Source organism: Prinia subflava, chromosome 11 (assembly GCF_021018805.1).
Source record: "Prinia subflava isolate CZ2003 ecotype Zambia chromosome 11, Cam_Psub_1.2, whole genome shotgun sequence".
Taxonomy (NCBI): domain Eukaryota; kingdom Metazoa; phylum Chordata; class Aves; order Passeriformes; family Cisticolidae; genus Prinia; species Prinia subflava.
Window position 1 is genome coordinate 13,286,435 of NC_086257.1, and position 26,494 is coordinate 13,312,928.

Here is a 26,494-nt window from a genome sequence, read left to right on the forward strand (position 1 = left end):
CTGCTGAATGCACAGAACAGGACGCAGAACTGCCAAACAAGACAATGCCATTAATAGAAGAACAACTCACTATTACCTGACATGGGGAAATGATGAGCTTCATCAGGATGGCCTCAACCCATGTGTGGTTAGGATTAAGTCTTCCTAACATTCTGTACAGATGTAAAGATAACTTGGTGTTTCTGACTCCTGCCCTTCCAAGGGCTCTTGTTGTACCTTGTCATGATAGAGCAAAGACTGATTACCATGGTGTCCCACGGACAAAGGAACAAAACCCCCTAGCTCTCCACCTGGATGATAACCAGGTCTCTCCAAAGAGAGTTAGGGCAGAAAGCACAGCCACAAAAAAGCTGAGTCTGAATTCTGTCAGGCTCTGCCTACATAAGGAGGGGTAAGTTAGTACACAGTGGTTTAACAGGGAGATTTTGAGGACAGGCAAATTCATCTTGGAGCTGTAACATCAGTTCAGGTAAGAACTGTAACAAAGACATGAAAGTTTTTTTGGATCCCCCAAAGGAAAGACATATCCACCCAGACCTTGTGGATTAAAAGGATTAGGCAGAATGCCTGGGACTTTACTTCAGCTCTCACCTTTTTCAGAGTGAACTATGGCTCTTGAAAATATTATCTATGTGAGCAGACTATTTTAAAGACACACCATTAGCATGCTAGATATTCTAAACTGTAGGGGTTTTCTGGTTGCTTGTTTTTGTGTTGTTTTTTTTTTTGATTCAGTCAAACAATTGATTCTCTAACCTAGTTTCCTCCTCAAACCCCAGAGCATTTTACAGTGAACTCAAATGAACTTAAAACTCTGAACTTAAAATAGAAATAAATAGCTTTGAAAGGGGAAAACAAAGACAGCAGAATATCAGTAAAATCACAGATGGTGAGGATGACCTGAACTGATTTGAAGACAAACACACTGTGTATTTACTCCTTCTTCGTTGCAATCTTTATCTACAAAAACAGCCTAGTAAGGAACAATTTGCACCACAGTTACCCTAGCCAAAGTAAAGCAATGAAGGCAGTGACAGACTCTTACTTGCTGAGGCAGACTGTTGCAAAACTAGAGACAAATTAACAACCATAAGGCAGAAATTGGCAATCTGGACCTACAAAACTACCACCAATGCTACCACACAGTATCCTATGGTTGTTCAATGAGTAAAATTTTCAGATGCTTAGAATCTCATGCAAATACAAGCAACAGTCTCAACAGAACAAAAGTTTCAGCAACCAACCTGTTCTCTCTCTGTTAAGCTCATAAACTGGACTCTTGAAGACTTGCCTTACTGTCCACTTTTTATGTGAGATATTCAGAAAGACTTTGCTCAAATCAATGTGTCCTGTCACACCCCTCATGGACTGAGTTTAATCTCAGTCATATTCCAGATCCATAACATTAAAAATGTACACAAAGTTAATACTACTTTTGATAAAACCAACTTATGTCTTTTGTTTTTCGAATACTAAGCCAAAGTCCAGTACTGAACCCTTTACAGCAGGTCAGTCATTTGTATTCACCAAGTAACTCAACACTCTAAGCTCAAAGCAGAATTACAAGGCTCCTCATTAAGTTCATAAGTGCTATTGAGAATGAATTTAATGCGTTTAATTTGCAACTTAAAGCATGGCCTAGAAAGCTCCTTTTAAATAACATCAGCCTTAAGAATAATAGCTTTTATTATAATGCTAATGCATCCACAAGGAAGCCCAAGCAGGATTTTAGCATCAGAAAGAGCCAAGACAAAGAAAAAACATATTCTAAGACTTTATTACAGAAAAATAATGGCAGCTCTCAGGTGTCAATATTTTAGGTTTTGATATTCACAGTAGAAAGGGTATGCTGTGTTAAGAAACAGATGGGATAAACTGGAACATTATTAAATCAAAACAACATGTTAAAGGTTGAGTACTGTTTACATGTTCCTCAGAACACATAATTTGCAATAATTTTTCAATTATTCAGGAAATAAGTAAACCTAGACAGAATGCTCATTCTGTTATAGTTCATTTAAATATCAAAGAACTCCTATACCTATCTAGCACTGATACTGAAAAGTGATATCACTCAGTACTAGAAACGTGTCAATTAATTGTCAAAACTATCTCACTACTCTTCTCCCAAAGTGTTTTTTTTGTGTGTGTTTTTTGGGTTTTTGGGGTGTTTTTTGTTTGTTTGTTTGTTTTTGTTTTGTTTTTTAATTGAGTAAACTTTTCAAAAACCATTATTCATAACATATGAAAACTTTGCACGTGAATGTCATCTTATTTAAATTACAATTCAGGTAAGAAACATTCTGGTTCACTTAATTATAGCACCCCACTGTCCTTGAAGTACTTAAAGGACAGTCTTAAAACAAGGAGTAGTGAAGGGATCTGCAGCAGGTCAGTGAGTCAGCTAGAGTTTCCCATTTCCAGAGAACTATTTGTATTTTATTGAAAACTGTATTAATCTATGAACAATCTATTATGAACAATCTATTATCTACAAATATTGTTATAAAATACATAAATTTGCCCTAGAGCACTAAGCATAAGCAGAACGTCATTTACCTCACATTAATGAGCAGTGAACAGAAAACCACACCAGGAAAATCATCTATAACAACCCTTTAGCTGAAATCCATTAGCATAAATGTCAGGGAGAAAAAATGAAAATTAATTTTACTTGATTTACACTTAAACTGGCTTTATACTAAAGTGGCTCCTTCATTTACAAAGGGTTTGCACATATCAGTGGCAGTAGCATTTTATCTTGACACGTGCTGAATTCTTCACAAACATCACTGCTACTTTCACTACAGTCCTGATGGCTTCTTATTGCTGCCCACAACTCCCAGCTCAGTTTCTCAGCTGATTTCATTCATTCTTACACCATGGAGGCCCTGCAAGCTGCCATGACAAACTCAGCATTTTGTGCTTTTATCAAACTGACCAAAACATCTATTTTGCTTGGCAATTCCTTGACTCATTTACTCTTGATGAAGGAATATTAACTATACTGACCTGGAAAAAGTGGGTAACAATAAATATTACAAGTAGCAACTTATATTTCTCAGACTATTATAAAACATATAAAACAACGCAAGCTTTTCTTCATGACTTCACTTCCATTAAGTTTTGGTCTAATTTTGACAGGATACTAGCTTACACAATCACTTCAATTACTAAAAAAGGATTTACTTTCCTATATCCTCAGAACATCAAGATACCAACTTTTAGCCACGCTGCTGTCACATTGGTGAGGCCATGAGTGGAGCTCTGAGTCTCAGGCTGACTTTGCCAAGTGAGGTTCCAAAGTTTCTATTCTCAGACCCCTCCAAGCTGCTCCTTGCCCTGCTCTAACCTGGCCTAGTCCCCGTCTGTCTCTACAGAGTAATGAAATAAAACCGAGCAGAAATAAAACAAAACAGAAAAGACAAACCTGACTCTTCAGTGGAAGGGAAAGCTATTTCCTTAAAAATACACTGAATTCTCTTTCCAACACTGTCTTGCCTTTAAAGAACATTGAACAAAATGCAGAACAGGTCCCATAACCCCAACTCTCCTCCCCTTCATTAGACTACCAACAAGCAGAAGCTGTCTTTGACTGTTGAATTCTTGCCACTACAAGAATGCTGTCCAAGTTCATGACAACTCATGGATTCAGCATTATTAAACACAGAAGTCATCTCCAGCTCTTGGGATCCCTGCACTGGAATAGGCAGAAATCTCTGAAAGTCCTCAGAGGAAATATCACAGCTCTTTGGCCTGGGTTTATACCCTTCCCTAATCCTCTGCTCTGGCTGCTGCTGAAACCAGGGCACTAGCTTGACAGACATGCCAGTAGTTTTCTTCTGCAGTTTTTCTTTTCCAATGAGCAAAAAAGCAAGTAGAATATTGTATTTTACAGTACATTCTATTTCATTTGATTACAGCTGCTGAAGTTGAAGGACAAAAGTTGATAAAAATTGAGCACTGCAACAAAGGTAAATATGAGCAGGTGAAGAAATAGGATGAATCGAGAAAAATTAACACTGAAAACTATGAAATAAGAAAGTGGACTAACAGCTATGCAAAAACAATTTAAGTGGTCATACTATAAGCATATAACTACTTACCTGCTTTAAATTTCAAGAACCAGAAAACAAAATGTATCTTTCGTGCTGGTTTCTGAGTCTCAAAGCCAAATTAGTAATTGTTAATTACGTTTTTCAAGACCTGCATTGCTTGAATTTAAGTGACAGCAGTAATGTATGGTAGAAAAATTAACACCAGACAAAACCCAACCTGCCATTTCCCAACTGCACCAGAACACAAGATGAACCATCTGTGATTCCAATATGGGCAGCACTGTATCCACTGTGCTTAGGAGATGGTATAGCATGAAAAAAATAAGAATATTTCTAATTCAGAAGTGCCTTAGGGCAGCAGCTGGGAATTCACCTGTTACTTGTATCATTAATCACATTCTCTGAGACTATTAATTTTAACCACTAGTCCTTTCCAGATACATTTCAAGATTAATTCCTGCCACTCTGATCATCTTATGACTGACACATCACTCAGGGGGTGAATCTATCAGATCGTATTTCCTCAGGAGACTTGGAGATTTCTAGGTCAGGTGATCGTGATTGCTGAGTGACACATAAAAGTCAGAAACTGAGATTCTATTCCCTGCATTTAACTTGCCCTCTTGCCAGGCTTCCAACCATCCTCTAGACACTTATTCTTGGTTGTTCTGGGTTTTTTTCCCCTAGTGTAATTTATTCAAAAACATCAAATAACAGTGCACCACAGAGAGAGATAAATTATTCTGATATTCATGTCCCTCTCCACTGGAAGAAACAGTACTCCACACAACCAGTAGAAGTTGCTGTACTGGATGAGAGCAAAGGCCCAACTGGTCAAGAGTCTTACCAGCAGCAAAAGCTGACAGATGGGCAAGTAGGAATTAGACATATGCCCAGGAATTTTCTCAAAAAACCATCTCAGAACCTGACAGCCAAGGTCTTCCTGAACCACCCTCTGTAAAAGCTTCTTGCCACCTGCTCTTCGCAAATCCATTTAACTCTGCTTTTAAGTGATTCTCTTTTTGAGCCTTCAAAAAGAGCATTTTGTCCACAGTGTTTTGCATTCATGCCTTTCATAGCTTTAGAAGAAATTTTACAGGACAGATTTGGAATCAGGTATCTATTGCAGAATTTCTAGTTGAGAGAGCTCTTAACTTTATTTTCATTTTAACATCTCTATCATATTTTCCCTGAGTTTTTTTTTTTCTGGTTAATTTTTAAGTTATCTATCCTTATAGATAACTACATTGTTCCTCTTGATGCTTTGTTATCCTTTTCCTTTTTCCTTATGCTATATCCTTCCCAAGATAGTGAAAATATAACCTCCTCAAAGTTAGAATTATACACAGTAGGTATCGACAGATCATGCTCTGTGTTGTTTGCTACTACTTCTTTAATAATACCCAACATTTCATTTACTCTTTCCATGACTGCATGGTACTAAGATGACATTTTCATACAATCAGTAGTGACAACTCCAAAGTCTCTTCTGGAATCAAAATACTTCACTTGTAGCCTATCATATCTCTTTTCTCTTATTAATTTTAACAGACTCTGATGCAGAACCACAGTTTTTAAAAACTTCTGTAATTATAACAATGTTCTGATGACCACATGTTCCCATATAGATTTTGATTTACATGGTCTCTGTTTTCAAAGACATTTGGATGATCTGCAAATCCTTATTTTCCCACTATAAAAAGAAAGTGACTTGTCTTAAGAATACCTGTTTATCCCTCTACCTGTTGATTCTTTCATAATAATAAAGAATTTCCCAAAGTTCATACAGTAAGGAAATCAAACCTGCTTAAATGCAATTTCAGAAAGTACAGCTTTGCTCCTTTTTCAAAGAGCATCATAAGTACCTCTTCAAAATTTTTGTTCTAGGAATACCAAGACAGTTTAAACAACAGGGTTATGCACAACATAACTGAACAGACACTTCAGTCATATTAAACACAAGTTTCATAAGAAATTCTGAATAAATGTCTTCACCTTGATCATGTGCCTCAACACATTAATCAAAGTTCTATTGACACCTTATTATTTTTCACACAGTAAAATGAGTAGTAAGAAATACTCTGAGCTCAAAGCTGGGACCGCCCTAGCTAGTTTTCTGCTTGGAGATAGGCATCTACTTTGGCATCCCACACCTATCTGGGAATAGTTTTAGGTCTGTACTATCACCACCTTCATCAGCAGTATTTCATGGTCACTTTGCATAGCACTTGATTTAGCATCTAACTACTCAAGTGCTGCTCTGTAATGAGGCTGAATGTGCTTGAAGTCTAAAAAGCTGCACATAGAATTTTCCCTGCATTCTTCTTTTTAAATTACAGAGTTAAAAGGGAAATTAAAAGCAGTAGCAAAGAAGTGCAATAAAAACAGGGATTTTTTTAAAATATATAAATTGCTTTCCAGCAGTTTACAGCTTTCAAAAAGCAGTTTAAAGCCATTATATTAAATGATGGATCAGAGACTGTGATGCATTTTGACATTCTCAGGTAGCAAACTTTGTCATTCTATATTACATACGAAATACTAATTTATTACCCTGATTTGGCAACTACATCATGTCCCACTAAGCTTCCAAAATGTTTATTATATTAGTATCAATCTTTCAAATTAAGTTTTCTATCTAACTTGGAATACAGATGCCTTTTTCTACTAAATAAACAAGCTTTCTAGTTTCTGAAATCTATCCCTACATATTTACAGTCTGTGATCATATCATCTCCTGACTTTCCTTCAGATGAACTAAGCAGAGGTTCTTAAGCTTTCATAATAAAGCAGGTGTTCCTGAATATCTTCTACAGATAGAGAACACTTTTTTGAACACTCCAATCACTTCCCATGACTTCAGACTGATTACCCCACATGCTGCAGAGAGAATCCAGAGCTCCTTCCCTGACTCCCTTCTCACCTGTACATCACACTGGGTAGTCAGATACAGTTAGTTATCTAAGAAAAACAAGTACCATTTACTTAGTAAATTAAATTTGCTTTGAAGTAGAACTGTACCCCAGAAGTACAGCAATCTTTACTCCCCTCCCTACTTTATTATGAAAGGCAAACACTACTACCTGGGAGCTATGGAACACGGGCTCCTACACTGACTTCTGCAGGCATCCGTCTCAGAGAAATAATTTCAAATAAGCAAATACACACACTGTGAGGCAGCACTGATAAGAGAATAAAAGACGAGAAGCCAGAAGACTCATCCTCAACATTCCCACGGTACAGCAGTTTCCAGGAAGTACCACACAAAGCAGTGGGAAGAAAGTCAAGATTCACCATCAGTGAAAATTCCTGCATTACACCTGCATCCCATAAAATGTCTGAAGTCCTATTTAGAAGACTGACACAGTTGCATAGATACTAGTCTCCAATAACAACAATACTAACTTCCATACAGTTTAAAAAATGTTGGCAACTTACAAAACAACCCAAAACTTAAGCTGATTACAAGGACATGAAAAAAAAAATTCATAAGGAATTCTATTTTAACACTGTCCTGATATACCTTAAACTATTCTGTCCTTTCTTTTTCCCTATGGAAAGTATGTAGTAGTGATCTGATTTTATGAAAATCATTTGCTTAAATGTATCATTTTCAAAAAGACTGTGGCAAGGGACAAGAATATACAAAAGAAACACTGTAACAGAGCAATAGACCAAAAATTCATAAATGCCAAGATCAGCTTACAACAGACAAAATGAGTCATAAATGTCTGTTATCTGTCTGGAGAACACGTCAGCTCAACTACATCCTAATGTGCAGTTAAACACCAACAAAAAGAGAAGGGCAGCAAATGCACAACAGAGACAAGCTGTGGAGCAAGGCTGATATATTAGACAAGTGGGTTATAGGCAACGAGATGAAATTCAATACTGACAACAAGTCACATGGAATAGCAATAAACAGCACAGAGACACCCTGAGGAATACCAAACTGGAAAACAAGTCCAGAAATGCTTTGGTTGGTGGCAAAGGGTTTTTTTTTATACAAGATAGACAGAATGGAATCCTTGCTCTACTTTCAGAGGATTCTTTCAGTCCTTCCAAATGTGCTCTTTTGATATCGAATCTTGTGTGTGCAGCCACAAAAACCTGGTACATAGAAGGGGGCCTTAAGTCTTTCAAAAGGCAAGTGACAGAACAGCACCAGTCTGGGCATTTTTGACAGTTTCCTATGGAATGAACCACCATGTGGTCAGATGGCCATGCTGGACAAGTGGGGATTAGAACTTTAACAACTTGAGCATCTGCTGTAGTAGCAGTTTCCAGTAGGTAATGCTGGCAAACCTTAATGAGGCACAAGAAAAATTTGTGGCTCAGGAGAGTCAGAAAGCACTATTGGTTTGTCTTGAAGTCCAAGCAGCTCCTGGAAGAAACTCAAATAGTAGCAAGAGGTGATCACTTAAGAGATGATCCCAAGTAAACAAAGGTACAGTTTAAAAGATATTGCAGCTGAGTATATCAAAGATAAGGCAGTATTTTTTCCTCCTTTTTGTCATGACAAACTACTTTCAGGGAAAACATTGACATAATTGATTTTGACTTGTATAGAATTGGCTGTTGCTAATGCTATTTTGGGAAAGACCAGAAAAAGCAGATCCTCAAAAGGATTCAGGGATGACTTGCTAGGTGGTGTGGTATTAATAAGCTGTCAAGTCTCAGTACTAAGTTTGGCCTCTGTATTACATTTTCTGAGCTTCCACAACAGATGGCACAAGGTTATCAGCCTTTGTTGTGGAACAGGAATGCTCCTATCCATTCTGTAAGGATTAATATGGAGGAATAGTGCCAACTGATCAGAAGGATTTCTCCTAAATTCCAGCTGGAGAAACCTGTAGAGTGTTCTTGAAATCATCTACTGGACTAGGCAATCTTCACTTGAATTAAACTTGGAAAGACACATTAGAAACAGCTTTAAAGGAAGCATCCTTCCTCAAGGGAGGAATGCACCCACTGGGACCCCTCTGCTACACAGCCAATCCATAATAAGAAAAATGTGAATTATGTGGTTATACCAATAAACAAGAACAAGACACTTCATTTCAATTGCACATGAAAAATATAACATGAGGAGGTCAATGTTTTCCTTGCATTGTCATCTTTTATGGATCTGTCACAGTAATTCAAAATTGAACTGTACTGGAAATGCTTCACAGTATGATTATGCTTGATGTTTTCCAATCAGCAGCATGTTGAAATTAGTTTGAATTCTCTCCCAGGGAGAGGAGTGATGGACCCATTCTTCACTCAGGCTATCATGCCCATCTTAAAAAAGAAGGAAAAAATAAGGGAATTCTAGAGGCCAAATGCTTCACTGAAAAATTTTAAAAGTAACTGTTATTCATTAGAAGAAATTTAAGTTCGTTCTTTGATTTGGAATAAAGATAAAAGCAATGGCCCCAGCAGAGATTCTAGAAAAAGAACCAAATCCTTCTCAAAAGATACTGCATAGCTGGTGTGCACATAAAGATTTCAATTTTTCTCATTTACCAAAACAATTTCTCTCCTTGAGTTACTATAAATCCCAGAAAGGCTGTGGACACAAAGTTTATCAGAAGTCTGATCTGGGTCTAAGCTAGAAGTCTTAAATAGCACAACAGGATACCATGTCAGCTCCCAAACATGGATGCACAGATCATTTTAAAAGACAAGGTCGTGTTTTCTAGAAACATCTAAGAAGCTTCTGTTAAGCTAATGTCTTCAAAGTAAAGGAAATATCCTGCCCATTCTTAATCATAATTGAGAGTGTCCTTGATGTTGTGGACCAAAATAGAAGAACAGGAAGAAGATGATTTTTACTTTACATTCAGTGGTTCTATCAGCCGGTAATTTCGTTAATAATTGTATTAACTGAAACATGTACAGCAGCTTTGGCAGCAAAACAGAAATGCTATACTACAGGAGCCATGCTAGAGCTGTTCAGTGAGCTGACAGCTGGTGAAAGACAGACTGGCCTGTATTTGACTTTCAAAACACTTTGTCAATCAATACAAGCCTCAACTGTGAGGGCAACTATCACAATATAAAATAAATTAGGAACGTTATATAACAGCCCTAAAGAGTCCTACCTTTTTCACAGGCTTCCATGTACTGGGCTTCATACAGCAAGACCTTGTTAGTCCACATGAATTTTTAGTTGAAGACAACGGATTAAGAGGGGATCCAGTGTCTGCCTTGCCTGAAGATTTACACTCTTGGGCACAGTGCAGACAGAAAGCCCCAGTAGTAGCACCAGCAGAACTCCAAAAGCAAAAAATTCTGTGTCTCCTTCTTTCTTTACCAGATTTCTGACTCATTCTGGAAAAAGTAATTTTCTTGAGATAGAATACAACTGAAATACGAAGAGATTATGTTACCAACTCTGAGCCAGACAGAGCAGTGAGAGAAGGGGAAAGAGCAAGTGGAGCCTGAACGCCTGTGGCAGGAAGCAGTGCCTGCAGGTACCTGGAGCAGCGCTTCAGTTCTCAGCACCACTCCCTCAGTCCTTATCAGCACTGCCTGCTGCAGGTGATTAGCTGAGGTGACAACCTGCACATGCCAGCACTGCAGCCCCACCGGGGACAGCCCCACCGGGGACAGCCCCACCGGGGACAGCCCCACCGGGGACAGCCCCACCGGGGACAGGCCTGACCCCAGCAGAGGGGACCATGGCAGGAACCACCAGGATGCTGACAAAGCCTACAGGGCATCATGTGAGTCATGCCAGATTGCCTAAAATTTATTGATACTATTATGGTTTTAAAGTTCCCTATCTCTAAAATGTCAAGCAAATTTCACAGTCTTGAGAAGTTTTCATCTCTACTGTACACAGAAAATGTTTACAAAATGAACCAAAGGTTCCAGAGAAAGTCCTATAATGCTTTGGTTAAACGATCAAGAATTTCTTGCTGTTTAGCCTATTGATTGGAACACATATTAATGCATTCCTCTCACAGAATAAATTCATACCACTTTTATCACTGCTACAATGCCATCTTACAGAAAATGCAACCAGTGGCAGAATTAATTTGCAAAATAAACTCATGCTTTTACAAATGTGTGATTTTACATAGCTAAAAATCAAGAATAAGAAGGAAACTTAGTACATTAAAACTCATGCTTCAGTTTCAGAAGGTGTATTTTTATAGACAAAATTATTCAAACCATGTACATTTAAAGCTGCTTTCTCCTGCATTCATCACAATATTAGCAACAACAATATATAAATACTTCAATATATATCAAAATACAGGAAGTATAATAAATATTGCCCTAATAAATCAGTTTTTCAAGAAGTACAATAAAAGAGGGATTAGGGTAGAGACTTGACTCTTTTTTTTTTACATTTTTCAGAATTCTAGTATTTGTCACTTGCATAATGGTGTATTTACTAAGCTCATGACACAGTTAGTCACCTTTGTGACAGTATAAATTTGTTGTATGCTTGGTTTTATCATTGCCTTCCATTTTATACCACAGATTTGTCTTTAATTTAAGAAATTAAAAAATCTGTTGACAAAAAACCTGATGTATTAGCTCCTAATCAAATTCCTTAATTCTCCTATCTGAGTGAGTAACACCACATCACAGAGAATGAGAAGGAAGAAACAACGAAGGCCTCCAATTCCTGAGCATGTTCAATCTGCTTCCAGGACTCCTAAAGAAGTCTGGTGTGGTTAGCTGGGCACCACGCACTTGGACCTGTGTGCATTCTTTTGGGCATAAACCAAGGGATAACTACAGCCAAAAGCAGTGCTACCATAACCATCATCAACTGCAGCCTGGCTTCTTTAGGATACAAGACCCTGTTCAAAAAACACCCTACCTAAAATCCAAAGTCCTCTAACCATCTTGCTGGGGCGAGGGTGACCCAAGCAGGTCCCAGAGAAGGACAGGCATGTGCTGCCCCATCTCCAGTCATTTCCCTTTCACTGGAGATGGAGGGAACAAAGCAAGTATGACCATTTCATGCCATCTAAGAAAGCCAAGCAAACAAAGGGACTGCTGAAACTGGGGGCTTTGTAGCAGATTCACAGGGCAAGCAGGAGACAACTACTTCATAAACATCAAATAATCATTTGATGTCACAACAGTAAGACTTGATAAAGCCCACGATCACACACAGAATTTCTACACGCCAGGTTAGAGAAGTACATCACGTCTAATTTCTTATTTGGACTCTGAAAATGTCATTACATTCAAATGGTGGAGATGTATCTCAAATGAATGAACAAAAGGCATCAAGTATGTTCAGAATACTACAACCATGAACACAAACTGAAGAGAACTGTAAAACAAAATTACACCCCAATGAACAACCTCCAAATGCCTGTTTCTCTCCTGAGGCTAGAACAGCTGCAATGGGTGGATAAGGTGCGAGCACAGTACAGCACCCTTCCAAAGGAAGTGGCTTCAACAAGCTCTTATGTTTTTAGTGCATGACTTCTGAATATGCTCATTAAGGTTTTTTTAACAACCACTTTAAAATATTTTTTCCCCTCCTTCTGGCCATGAACATGTATAAGCTGTTATTTTTGAAGAAGAACTGACAGAGCTATGAAAAAATCTGGCAGGCTTTCCCAGAGGTAAGCAATCTTTTTCACAGCAGAAAAATAGAACAAACACTGAGATATTCAGAGAATCACAGTTTGGTTTGAAGGGATTTCAGGAACTTCACCTGGTCCAGTCCTCACTCAAAGCAGAGGGTATTCCATATATTATTTATGAGCAGATTTCTAGGCCTGACTAGTCAGTCCAATTGCAAACTTTACACATTCCAATATTACTTCTTCAAGATTTAAACAAATGAGAGCAACTACAATTTTAATTCAAAAGGTTAATACTGTATATTTTTACTTTAAAAAACCCCACAGTATTTAAAAGCTACTATGTCTACCTAATGCATCACTTGGAGTTGTATAATGACCCATTAGAGAAACTACAGGATCCATCTTCCACATCATGCACAAGATGCAAAAAGAAAGTCAAAATTCCCCTCTAAGCTCTCCTATTGTTTACTCCAAATTCATAAGCAAAAAAATAGGTAACAATAAGCAGACTTCAGAGGAAGTGCCAGTTTGCCATCTTTGAATCAATTACTAACAGACAGAAATTATCCTAATAAAATTACAGTGTCTGAGGGTAACAATTTTTTCTTTCTTTAGTAAGTTTTTGTAGTATCTCAGGTCAAATCATTCATGACATCTTGACTAATGATGAATTTCACTTGACAGTAGCAAAACAAACTTAATCTCCCATGTTTAAATAATTCTGACATTTCAGCATTGTTCCATAGGTCTTAGTCATATTTCCCAAAGATATACTAATTTTCTAATGCCAATAAGTTTAAACTTCTCTCAGTGTCAACCTTAAGATGTCATTCAAAACCACACAGTTAAAATTTAGCTTGCTTGCTTTTACCTGACTTTGAATGATGATTAACACAAAAATCACATAGAGCAGATGGACAGTGAAGTTGAAAAATGTCATGTTTTTCTTAACAGACTGCAGTACTGAATGTGCACTCTGTATGTAAGGGAGACAATCCCTCATCCATGTATTATTAGTAGTCAAAAAACCTAGAAAGCTGTTACAAAATTGAATTTGTTGTTTTACCTAGAGTTAAGGTTTTAAATTACTTAATTCTTTTGATAAAATTCCTTTAACCATTAAAGACATAGAATATTTGATTTGACATTTTACTAGAGCTGTGGAATTGATATTTCTTAACTACGTTATTGCCCTCCAGAGCTAAGCAGCAGAATGCAAACCACATTTTCAATATTCTACTGTTTCATTAGGATATCTCATATTTAAAATTGCTGGAGGCTCATCACTTGCAAAATAAATAAAAATCAGACCTCATTTAGCGTTTCCATTTTCATGCTTTAATGCTTGAGATTATACAGAGCTCTTTAAAACATGAAAATGAAAGCAGACAGAAAACGTCATTCATAAATAAGAGATTATATGAAACCATGCATATATAAATAATCGCTCTTTCTGACTAGCAAGTAATGAGAAAACATGCAGACACAATCACTTGAACAAGTGGCATATTACCTGGGTGGAGCTGGCAGCAACAGAAATGCAGTCAATGAAGCCATGTCTCCGAGTGAAAAATGCCACTATCTGCTGCCACCGCGAAGGCTCAGCCCGTAACTCATCTGTTGAGCCTTTCTTTGCCCACTGCTTCTGCTTGGGGCCTACAGAGCCGTGGCTGGAGCCAGCGTTGCCTCGACTGGCGCGAGAATAGAGGAGTGTGTTATTTCCGAAAATGTAATTCATCTCTGCAGCTCTGCAGGTGGTTGCCAGGCAGTCTTAATTCCCTACCAGCTGCTGAGTGGTGAATGAGCAGGGAAAAAAAAAAATTGCAGATAGAATTACAGCAGCATCGTTTACAAACCAGGAAAACAAAATTCTTGCTAGCTGATGCTGGTTTTCTTCCAAGGCTTTCCACCTCTTACATTCCCACTCTACCTGTGATTACAATGATGAGTATAATCTTGAGCAATTAAAAAAAAAATTGCAGCAAGCAAAGGTTTTCCTTATTTTTCCTTTTTGGAATGCACAGGATGAAAACCTTGCTTTCTCTTCCGAGCTGCCAACAGATATTTAAGGGAAACTGGGTAGCAGGTACAGTACAACGTTACAAATTCACAGCTATGAGGATGGTGGTGGATGATAACAGCTACTGGGTGGAGAAAGCACAGATCAAAAATAACCAAGTTTCAATCACTGCCTGTAGAAATATCCAATAGCATCTTTTCACTTCCTTGCTTGCATAAATTATGAACCTGAAGCAAACAAAACGGGGAATATAGAGCAGAGCTGCACTTTTCACTGATTCTGTCTTTATGAAAACATTCCACAGAGCAAAATGATTTTAGCACCATGTTGAAAACAAGTATTTCAGAAACAACTATTTGCTGGTTTCTTCTTGTTTTTCCCTGTTCTTTTGTGCTTAAAACAACTATAGGGGGAGTGAATCACAGTGCAACAAATCCACAAAACAATCATTTTGTGTGGTCTATCAGAGGATGCCTAGTGAAGTTGTTCTACTAAGATTTGGGGGTTTTTTAACCCTCAAGAGGATCAGAGACTAAGATTAAACACTATGAGTCCACACTGTTGCTCTTATTCTGTGAATAACGTGTCACATTCATAACACCTATGCCCAAATTTCTTTGACTACTGTAAGCATATTATGAAAACAAATATATATATCTTTCTGACTCAACATTATTTCTCGAAAGTACAAGAATAATTCAAAACCAAAAAATTATTACTATTCACAAACGACTTTTCAGTAAGATTATTTTGATCTCCCATGCACATGGACAAGTACTAGTTACAGGTTTTCTCTGCTCTCTTCATAGCAAAAAAGAATTCAGAAAAATTATCTGAAAGATTATATGGAACTTAAGTTACCTTCCCGAACTCACAATTCAAATTTTTATAGCTAACAGTTTTTAAAAAAATCCTCCAGCTCACATTGGAGGAATTATTCTGGAAATCAGTTACATGTCAAGTTTTCAATACCAGCTCATCTCTGGAAAGCCAAAGTTATGAAAACTACTTGTGGTATATTTCCACAGTCATGATCATAGCACCAGGGCAAACATTTAAACAAAAGCACAGAACTCTTCACATGACAAACAAAAGCAGAAAAAAATCCTTATAAGACAGCCACAACTTACAGTCACGTAATTCTAAAAATCCACTGATTCATGACGCGCATTTTAGTGGAGTTAGCAAATTCCCTCACTTACTTTTTGGGGTGCAACATAATGTGCTGTTTAACAAATTCTTAATGACAGCTGTCCTATTCTGAGTAACAGTTTTTTTCCTGCCAGCTTCCATTACAAGCAGAAATAATAAGTACATTAATAGAAATCTGTCGTAGTGAGATCAATGCACCATTTACTTCTAGTCACCAGCACAGCTCTAACACACCACATGCCAATATTCTGAGCACACCTTTCAGACAGACTTTATTAATATTTATAAAACACAATGGCTTATCACTGTAAGTCATATGAAACTGGGTCCGTGCAGTGTCCTTAAAGTACGAGCATAAGATAGATAATGGAGGTTGAGAAATGCCTGAGACACAGTAGATACAACAACCCTTGCAAATGGACAAGCTATTCATAATGGGATTTTTTTTCACAGGAAGACTGCAGCACTTCCTGAGCCCTATTTTTTTCCAGACACAAAAAACATACCTAGCCTGAAAAATACTATGAATTTATTACCAGATAAATTGATTAAATCCCTGGCTATGACTGAAGGTGTTTGGAACAATGTACAAATGACATGTTTTGAGTTCCAAGTCTTTTTATAAAGAGTCAAAGTGAAAATATTTTTTTGTCTTTTTCTACATATGGCCTTGAATGTTAACACTGCTATACAGTTTATTAAATATGTTCGAGCACAAGAATTTGTCTAGCATTCAAAAGACCTTCTTCAAGGATTAATTTTTCTCTCTGTTTCTCTCCATAGGCTCCAAATAAAGTCACATGGAATATTGTGCAAAATTCTCGAAGAAAACAGCTCAATACATGGACAAGAAATGTACCAAGCAGGTATTTTTTTTTTACTATTATATCAACCTGTCTGAAGATGAGAGATGTTTTCTGTGTTTTAAGGCAGTTTCTTTCAAGGATGATCCCCACACAGCCAACAATCCACTATGGCATCAATTACAAAGTGATTTTAGAAATCAACGCTTCAGGAAAGGACAAAAAGCTTCCTGAAAGTGAAGCAATGATGATTTAATTTCAATTGAGAGAGAAATCCAGAAAAGTACTTAAGGAAGAGGTTATGCAATCCTGCTGGTGATGCAAGGCAGCAATCTGTGTCACCTACACTCCATATGGATCTAATGATATCGAGCAAGATTTGCTGACGCCTAAGCAGATACAGTTGCAGTTATTTGTAGCAGGAGCTGGTACCGTGGTGATGAGACAAACCCTGATTTTTATGTTACAAAGCAACCTAAAGATAAAGGCAAAGCATAGCTCTAGCACAAAATTGGGACAGCACAAAGGAGTCCAGATTAGAACAACGGTCACTTGTAGAGCTGAAAAAACAGTGGGAGGTTGTAAAAACAAGGGCTCATTCCAGTCAAAGAGCATTTCAACAGAGGGTAAAACACCCACATGGAGAAACTGGGAAAACTTCTATTTGCATGGAAAAGGCAACATCCAGAGAAAGGAAAATCATCAACACAGATGTCACAGCTGGAATTACATCTGTGAATGTTTGCCTCCAGAGTGAGGAGGCAGAACAGGGAGGCTCATCAGGAAACTGCAGGAAGTCCTAAAAGGAGCAGAGAGCTTCATCGCCCCTTTTTCATATTCTGAATATTGAACTGATGGGGCTAAAATTAAAAACAAGCAAACAAAAACCACCACACACTAAAATAAAACAAAAACTACTATTTACTGTTAGGCAAGAATTGAGACTATGCAGATTTGAAAAGAGTACCGCCCCAAAAGAAAACAGCACATAATTAAGATTTCTACACTAGTACACATCTCTCTATAGGGTAAGAAATTCACTGGAAGATTCGTCTGCATTTATAGAGGCTGCAGAGTAACATTACTTGTTCTGTGGCCAATTAGCAAGATACAGTGTTCACAGTGGTTACTAAATGTAAAAAAAAAAAAAACAACCATTAAATATTTCATCTAGAAATCCTCTGACTTTTTATCCAAGCAAATTGGTATTATCAGCTTGCTAAGACAGGTCAAAACATGACATAATGCTGTATTTTAATCTCTCAGATAAAGGTTTCCTGGGCATAATTTTACAAGCAGAATGCACACCTAAAATTAAAAAGACAGCAACAAAAATTGATTGTTAACAGAAACAGCAATTATATCTCAATTACCTTTTCTAAACAAAAATAATCAGTCACCCTGAAGCATTTGAAAAGTATCTTATATTAGTTTTACTACTATTTGGCTAAACAGAGTATTGGCTAAAAAAAGCACAGACCCTAAAGGTTAAAAACCTGATTGTCTTAACAGAGAAAATTCAAGAATCCCCTAAAACAATGGCACGCGCTTATTTTATTTTCAATATCAGTCAGGTTTTGACCAAAAACAGAGGCAAAAGAAATGTTCAGAACTTGGATATTCAAACATAAGACTATGTAACTTAAACTCCTTGGGCATGGGAACAAAAGCAATACCCAAAATGTAGATAGAACCTCATGTTTCTTTCTTACACTTTTCAGAATTCTAGATTTAACAAACTTTTACTGTATAAGTCTAAGTCTCATAAACAAGTATATGCAGTATTCTAAGCCAAAGCCCAGGAGCTCAGGACTCAAATTCTGTGGAGAAAAAAAATTGTTAACCCTTTTTGCTAAAAGATGCTAGAAAGTCTATCTTAACTTTTAGCTCAGATAGGACTGAAGGACAGATCTTAACTAAGTATCAATTACATAATCAATAAAAAGTACATCTCTTACTGCTGAAACCAACTTATAAGTAAACATATCCCAGCACAACTATTCTAAAATGATCTATTTTAGTATAAATATTTAATATAAAAGATTATTACCTTATTACTCACAATACACCTCAGACAACCTACCAATCTGGGCAGATTAAACTGCCTGGTCTTCCGCACCCTGCTCATGAACCTCCTGCCCATCTTTTTGGCACGCCAGACTGATAAAAACATCCTGTGTTCAATGCAAGTCTCCCTAGGCTTGCTTCGGTCATCAAAATGAACCCAAGTGCACCGAGAGCTCAGGGAAAATCTCGGATGAAAACAGTGCAACCCCTTTCTAGGACGACTTGATGTTGATTACTGTATCTTAGGTTGTTCTAATGTTTGGATTAATCCACAGACCATCTGTTACAGTTTTTCTTTCTTGTCTCTGTTGACAAGAATTTGTTGAGCAGATCATTATGAAGAACTGGGCAGATTTGGTCAACTGCTTCTTACTATAAAACACAAACTGACACCTTTGCATGTATTTCCATGTTCTTCAATTACAGTTTAAAATCAGTAACCTATGAAGAACTTGGCCAATGCATTTTAATTAAAGACTGGATAACAGCTCCTCTCAAGTGGGACCACCGAAGTACAATACTAGTCTAAAAATAAGTATACCTGAGCATTTCTTCAAGTTTTTCTTTATGGCTCTCAGTATTCTACGTATGCTCCTAACACCAGAAGCACTGCCTTTCTGCTGAAGAAGGCAGAGCTTTACAAAGTTCTCAATTTAGAAAAAAGTAACAGATTGCAACCTTCTCACACTCATAACCCAACCTGCTAATTACATGTCAGCTCATCTTTAATTTCTAAATGGAAACAGTATCTTCAGGTTAACCTCACCTACCTACTCAAACGGCAGCAGGACAAGAAAATCTACTGGCAAAAAGACGAAATTAAAATTACTTTGACTGCTGGCTAACCTTGAACCCACACGGTTCAAAACATAAAGACCATTAGACTTCCTAGAAGCAGAAAAACTCTCCCAATTAACAGAGAAGACTCTTTTAACAGCAGCTCCACAAGCTCTAAAAGACTTCTGGGGAAGCACTTGAGAAAACAGAGGATTAGAGAGAAGACATATCAGGAGATAAAAAGAAGGGAACCTATTAATATTATCAGCACAAGATTTGGGTTCATACGGAAAGGAGATTGTTAGCATTGAAGGAAGGATGTGTAAATATGCACATTTATGTAACAGCTATTTTCATACAGCTTAATAGGAAGGAGTTAAATAAAGGTGCTTGTTGCAGTTGAAGAAACAAGCAATGTATACTGTAATACCTTGGTTCGCATAGCCAGAAACCAGAAGACTACCAGCAGTTGAAAGATTATTTCAAAGTCAGAGGCTGACTGTAGATCACTGTGTTTACGGGCTATAAAACAGCTAATCTGTAGTTCTGAATATAATTTTAATTTCTGAAATAACCATTCCTTCATCATTTTCATCATTTTAGAGAGACAGCTTTACTGACTAGTTTCATTGGTATCTCCTGAGTCAACTCTTTACCAAACAGAGAGGTCAAACTAGTTCATTCTTCATTCCACAGTAGCTGCCCTCTGTCTCTAATCATTCTTGTTGTTCTTCTTTGAGTATCTAAATTTGCCTTCTTAATCAAGATAATGAATGGTGTAGATTTCTGGAGTGATAAGATAATGCAGTTTAATTCCCTTTTGCTTCGCAGATTTATTCCTTGTATTCCATTTGCCTTTCTGACTGTAAATTGAGTACTGAGATGATTATTCCATTTATCTGTTATAACTCTGAGCTCTTATTCCTCTTAGATGATGCAATGAGAAGACAAGTTCTTCCGAGATCCTTCTAGTAACCTCCATCCATGATTACCAGTCTTCTTCCTTACCCTTTACTTTTGTTTTGTTATTGGTTTGGTTTTGGAGGGGCATTTTTGTTTGCTTTGGGTTTTTTAACTAAATCCCAAATTCTCTTTTTTTCCTTATTTCATTACAGCTGAAGTTTCTCCACAATCTTTATTGAGTGCATCTATTGTGTGCATCTAAGAAAACCTAGAAACCTACATCAACAAGTTGATCTTCAAGCACATGCTTTAAGGGATTTGTGCAGCAGAAATTCTCTTTGCAATGCATTCATTGCTTTCTCATCTCTCATTTCTCCACATGCTCATTGATTCTGCTCTTTAGAACAGCTGCACTGTGTTTTGCCAGTACAGAAATGAGAGCAAGTTCCAATTTCCCCTCTCCTTTCTGGAAGCTATTTTAAGAACAAGTACCACCTTGCCATATCTCATTCCTGTGATACCACAGTCAGGATAAGTGGGCTATTACACAGCACTGCAGCACTAATAGATAAGCAGTTTCAAAACAGGGCTGATTTAAAACCATCAAGCGTAAATACCATTAGGTCCTGGAAATACTTTTCCAAAGATGACTAAACATGTGAAAAAAGCAGGCATACACCAAGTGGGCACAAGATATTTATTTCACAGACAGTGCATGTAGTCAGCAGAACTGTTGTGCTAGGAATACAAAGCCTTTCTCAGCAAAGGTTTGGGTACCACTGACACACTATTAGACATTTTTCTGAAACTATGTGTCCACTTCACAAAGTACAGGATAAGGGGCAGGAAACCACAAGCTGCTTCTTCTAAGCAAGGAGAGAGGAAAGGCTGAAGGACATACTTCTCACCTTACAGGCACTCACAGCACTAGGTCAAATAAAATGCCCGACTAACCTACTGCCTCTCTCAGCAGTGAATGGTGGAGGTGTAGAGAGACCCTTCCCTGCTCAATACACCATCACAAACTCCAACAGAGGTTCACAGAGACAGAGGTAAACTGTCTTCCTGCTTTTATTCTAATAAAAGACTTGCACTATAATGCAAACTGAGCCTGAATATTTTCTCCCATATCTGACACTGCAAGGGGTAAGCAGAGATAAAGCACAAGGGCACTGGCACTGGGCATAGCTACTGCTTCAAAGGTATTCCCTGGGTGCTTCACCTGGGCAAAAAGAGTCCTTTGGTTAGAATTTGGGGGTAAAACTTCAATCCTTTATTCAATGGTGAACAGTATTTCATCTCAGTTTGAAGCATTTCATTGTTCAGAGGCAGGAAAACAGTAACTCATTTGCATTTAATGTCATAATATTATGAAGTCATAGCTTTATTCACTGACATTATGTAACCACAAAAGAGTCCTCCAATTGCTTTAAATGGATAAACAACGTTAATCCACATGTTCCCTTTGGTAAAGGGAAGCGAGGATTTTTACTGCATCACCTGAAGCACAAGTGCTGTAGCAGAATACAACAGCCCCAGCCAGAATGCCGGGTCTGTGCAGGAGATGGAGCAGGCAGCCAGCACTGGGAATGCTGATCCCTGCAGAGCCTGGCCCCGGCCCCCTGCACAGGGATGACCATTCCTGGGGACATGTGAGGACAGGAAAGCGGCCAAAGGTGCTGAATGAAATACAGACAGGAGCCCGTGACTATGGAACTACAAGTTAAAGACTCCCCCCACCAACCCAAACATACTTCTCATAATTCCTAGAGTGTTTTGTTACTCCACTGATGATTGCACAAAGCTGTCCTAGAGATACGAAATATTCAACCACTAAAATGTCTTTAGCTCCTTATAGATGTATGATTCAGTCAGTAATTAATATTTTCATGTATAGCATGAATAAGCAATTTTAGGCCCCTTACTAGACTAATAAAGCCAGTACAACGTTCCAAATAAAACATTTCTGTTCAGCTGTCCATATCTGTGACACATGAAAGGAACAAACCAGGTGCAGGCACTTTTCTCACACCCTTTGAAGATTTGTGCTATGGTGAAAACCTCCAGAGATAGATCATGGAAAAAGATTTGATTAAAGAAAGAAGAACAGCAGAGACTTTTCTCAACCAATAAGTCTAGTTTCCTGTTACCACATGCAGCCACATGATAATATCATTTATAAACTTATCAACTACTTTGAAAAGTTTCTAAGAACTTGTGCAAGTTTCAAACGGGAATTATGGACATAATGGAAATGCATTGAATATTGCAATATTAAGAATTTATTTCAGAGTAAGATACACATTTACCATGCTAGTCATGGTATATTTTTCCAGTACAAGATATATTTAGTAGCTTAAAAATTATTACATGTTTTCTTTAGACTTCCTGCATTAACAGTGAAATATTAGCCCCAAATATGAACACATAATTCACAAATATATTCCAGAAATACATAGAAGCCTCAATCAGGTTCTGCACTTAAATACTGAATTGCCATGCTACATCATATGTATGAGAAAAAGAATCTGTCATACCCAGGTTGCTCTAAAGAAATATTACTGATTTTTTTTTTTTAATCTTATTGAACCATGAGCCACTATTTTATATCCTCGTAATAATCTGTTATTCAAAGCTTTTTTCCTTGATAGAAAACTTCAATCCACAGTTTAAAGCTTGCTGCTTGGTACCATCATATCTATTACAGATTTCACCGAATTGGAGCTGTTCAATAACACCATATTTTAACTCCAAATCCATCACTCCTCGGGGCTGTGATCTCACTGCCCTACAGCGCTAAATTCAGTGTAACATTGAGGCAAACCCTGTTGTAGCATCGCCATCTCGCGGCCAATCTGCAGAGCAGAGCGTTTCAGAGCTCTCGGGACCTCCCAATGGAACCACGCGTTTCCAGGCGGAATTTGGAAATCTCATATTGAAGAAATTCTGGTACTAGCTGCCTACCTACCTGAAAATATTCTTCAAAACCTTTGAGACAGAATATTTGCGAAGGATTTGAAGTTTGACCATTTTCACTATTTCTTCATGATTCTCTACTATTACATAGTTTTTTTAAAGCTGTTTTACAGCATTAGTGTTCAATTTCCCAGTGTTAGAGAAGAGAGGACACAAAATCCCCATGGCCAAGTTTACTTCTTTGCTACTTGAGACACAGGCAGTAAATATTTCTTCTTAAACTGACAAAGCTCCACTCTAACAAGACAAAACCTGTAAGTCTTACTTTAAATCTGTATAGTTAATCTATTATTTTATGCTTATTGCAAACATGCAATATTTTAACCTAATCTGAATCTGAGGCAGCCCATTCCCCTGTCAAGAAGATAAACCACCTTCATTTACTACAGTACTTAACATTTGATAAACAGCAATCACATACTCATCTAACAATTTGAGATACACATTTGTATTTTTGGACATTGGAAACTACTCTTTGAAATAGCATCCACGTGTCCAAGCAAGTTATAAAAGCTGTTTTAAGTCCTACAGTATTTGAAAGCTTCTCTCAAGAACAAAGTACAAACTATTCAGAACCAGGCATCTCCCTTCCCTTCTGTCCTTCTATGTTATTGCTCCATACTGCAGAGAGCTTGCTACAACAGAAGGTATTCCTCAAAAATCCAATTCTCCTGGCCTCTGCAGCATTGCTTAAAAAGCAACATATAATCATAAAACCACTGACTTCTTCAAACTACTAACTCTGTACTTGAAAGTTTAAGTGCATTTAACATTTATATTTAAAACAAAACCCAGATCTATTATTTTATTCCTGTCATAAACACAACATTATTACATATAGTTTCCTTAAGCAATGAACTATTGAAGAAAGCTGATCGAGACCTTATATATCAGTGAAGACCTGGTCTTTGCACAGTGCACCAAGCCAACCTACCAAATAAATCACACAAAGCACTCTTAAATCAGTGCTGTTGTTCTAAACAGATCTTCAGCACGAGCTATGCCAAAACTACGAACACCTTGCACATCATCAGACCAAAAGCAGAGCAGACCGGCTATGCTAATAATATAACAGCAGCCTTGGGTTTTTTCTTCAGGAGAGAAGCAAGCCAGCAGTCAATTAGCATCAGAACTCAAAATTACACAAAATACTGGTAAACAGCTGAAACCTGGAACACCCACCCCAGTTTCCAGACGAACAAAGCTGTGTAGAATTTCAATTTACTATACATTGCTTTGAAATTTATAAAGAGGAGTTACCTGAAAATAATCAGATAAATGCTAAAAATGGTAATACAAACTGAGTGATAATATTCCCCTGATGAACATTCTTCCCTCTTGAGTGAAGATTTCCCAGCATTTACCAATGTGAGATAGATAATAGCAATCCTCCTCAGAGACCTAAGACACATAGTATTTCGAAAAGGCCTCACCATACTTTGTAACTACACTTAATTCTTAATTCTGCTTAATTCTATTTCAAAAAAAGTTTTCTTTCTTTGTTCCAGACAGTTTTACAGGTCCCCTCTTTGCCTTTTTGATCCCTCTACGCTTTCTAAAAGGCAAGACTAACTGCTCTAGCAATTAGGAAAAGCTTGTGAATAAACAGTGTTGACCTTAAGACCCCAGAGGAAGAGGATTTTCTTTAAATTTATTTCTAATGGTTGCACATAAAAGGTGTTCTATTACTTTCTGAACATCAATAAATTCAAGGAATTAGACATGTGAAAGTATGTTACTGAGTGTCTAACTTCACAAGCAAGAAAAGTTTGAAGTCCCAGCCATTCCCAAAATTGAAAGCTTTGTCACATGAGTATTCTCAGAAGGCTCTTCAGAGGGCAATACAGCCCACTTCTAAAAGGTTACTCATTAGGCTTAAAGGATTCAGCTTGTCTAGCTGAAGACTATGGAAAAATACTGAGAGTTCATTATGGAGATATAAGTAAAAATCACTGGTTCAATATCATCATATACATTTTAAAACTTTCAGAAAAGCTGGAAAACTATTACTAAAGGCACTTATACACTACAGTTGGTACTTCTACAGAGTCCTCACAAGTCAATGATAAAGAGCTGATATATTCAACAAAATTTTTCTTCATGATTGAAAAAATGGAAATATAACTAGGTTCAAAACACTTTTTTCTTAAAATATCGTAGAATAATTTGAGTTGGAAGGAGCCTTAAAGATTATCTAGATCAAACTCCCTGCCATGGGCTTGAAGACTCTGCACTAGACCAGGGTGCTCAAAGCCCCATCCAACCCAGCCTTGAACACTTCCAGAGATGAGGCAGCCACACCTTCTGTGGGCAGCCTGTGTTGGGGCCTCATCACTCATGGGAAAGAATTTGTTAATATCTAATCTAAATCTACCCTCTTTCAGCTTGAAGCCATTCCCCATCTTGTCCTATCACTGCACGACCTTGCAGCATTTCCCTCTCCAGCTTTCTTGCAGTTGCTTTATGTACTGGAAGGGGCTCTGAGGTCTCCATGGAGCCTTCTGTTCTCCACGAGGAACAGCCCCAACTCTCTCAGCCTGTCCTCACAGGAGAGGTGCTCCAGCTCTCTGATCTCTTTGTGCCCTCCTCTGGGCCTGCTCCAACAGCTCCATGTCCTTCCTTTGTCTGGGAGCCCGGAGCTGGGCACAGCCCTGCAGGTGGGGTCTCAGCAGAGCAGTGCAGAGCGGCACAATCCCCTCCCTCCCCACTGCTGCCCATCTGCTGTGGATGCAGCCCAGGACATGTTTATCTCTCTAGGCCATGAGTGCACGTTGTTGGGCCATGTCCAGCCTCCCATCCAGCAGCACCCCCAAGTCGTTCTCCCCAGGGCTGCTCTCAGTGTAACAGCATTTGTTCTCTGCAGTTACAAAGGACACTGTCACTCACAAACAATTCATGCTGAGAGTACCAAGCTATAAGCCTACCACGAGAAGCCCATCTCACCCCTCTAAAGCCCAAACATTCCCCAGTGTCAAATAATTTCTCCACTTCTCCCTCAAAACCTGCCATAAAGACTCAGATATGTTATAGAAAACAGCATTTAGTCTGACACAAAAACCACTGTGCTATCCAGAACATGATGGAGCTACATCTATCTACTAACACAGTAAATAAAACTGCCTGTTATTACCCACTCCCAAACCTCAGACTCAGTTTGCTGTCTAAATCTTTAAATTTATCTGAAGTTACTGA

General features: G+C 37.9%; 1 protein-coding gene across 10 annotated transcripts in view; it reads right to left on the minus strand.

Annotated features, from left to right (window-relative positions):
* Positions 1 to 26,494, minus strand: part of DLG1 (discs large MAGUK scaffold protein 1) — a 145,707-nt gene that overhangs the window by 66,260 nt on the left and 52,953 nt on the right. The gene's annotated exons all lie outside the window — the stretch shown is intronic.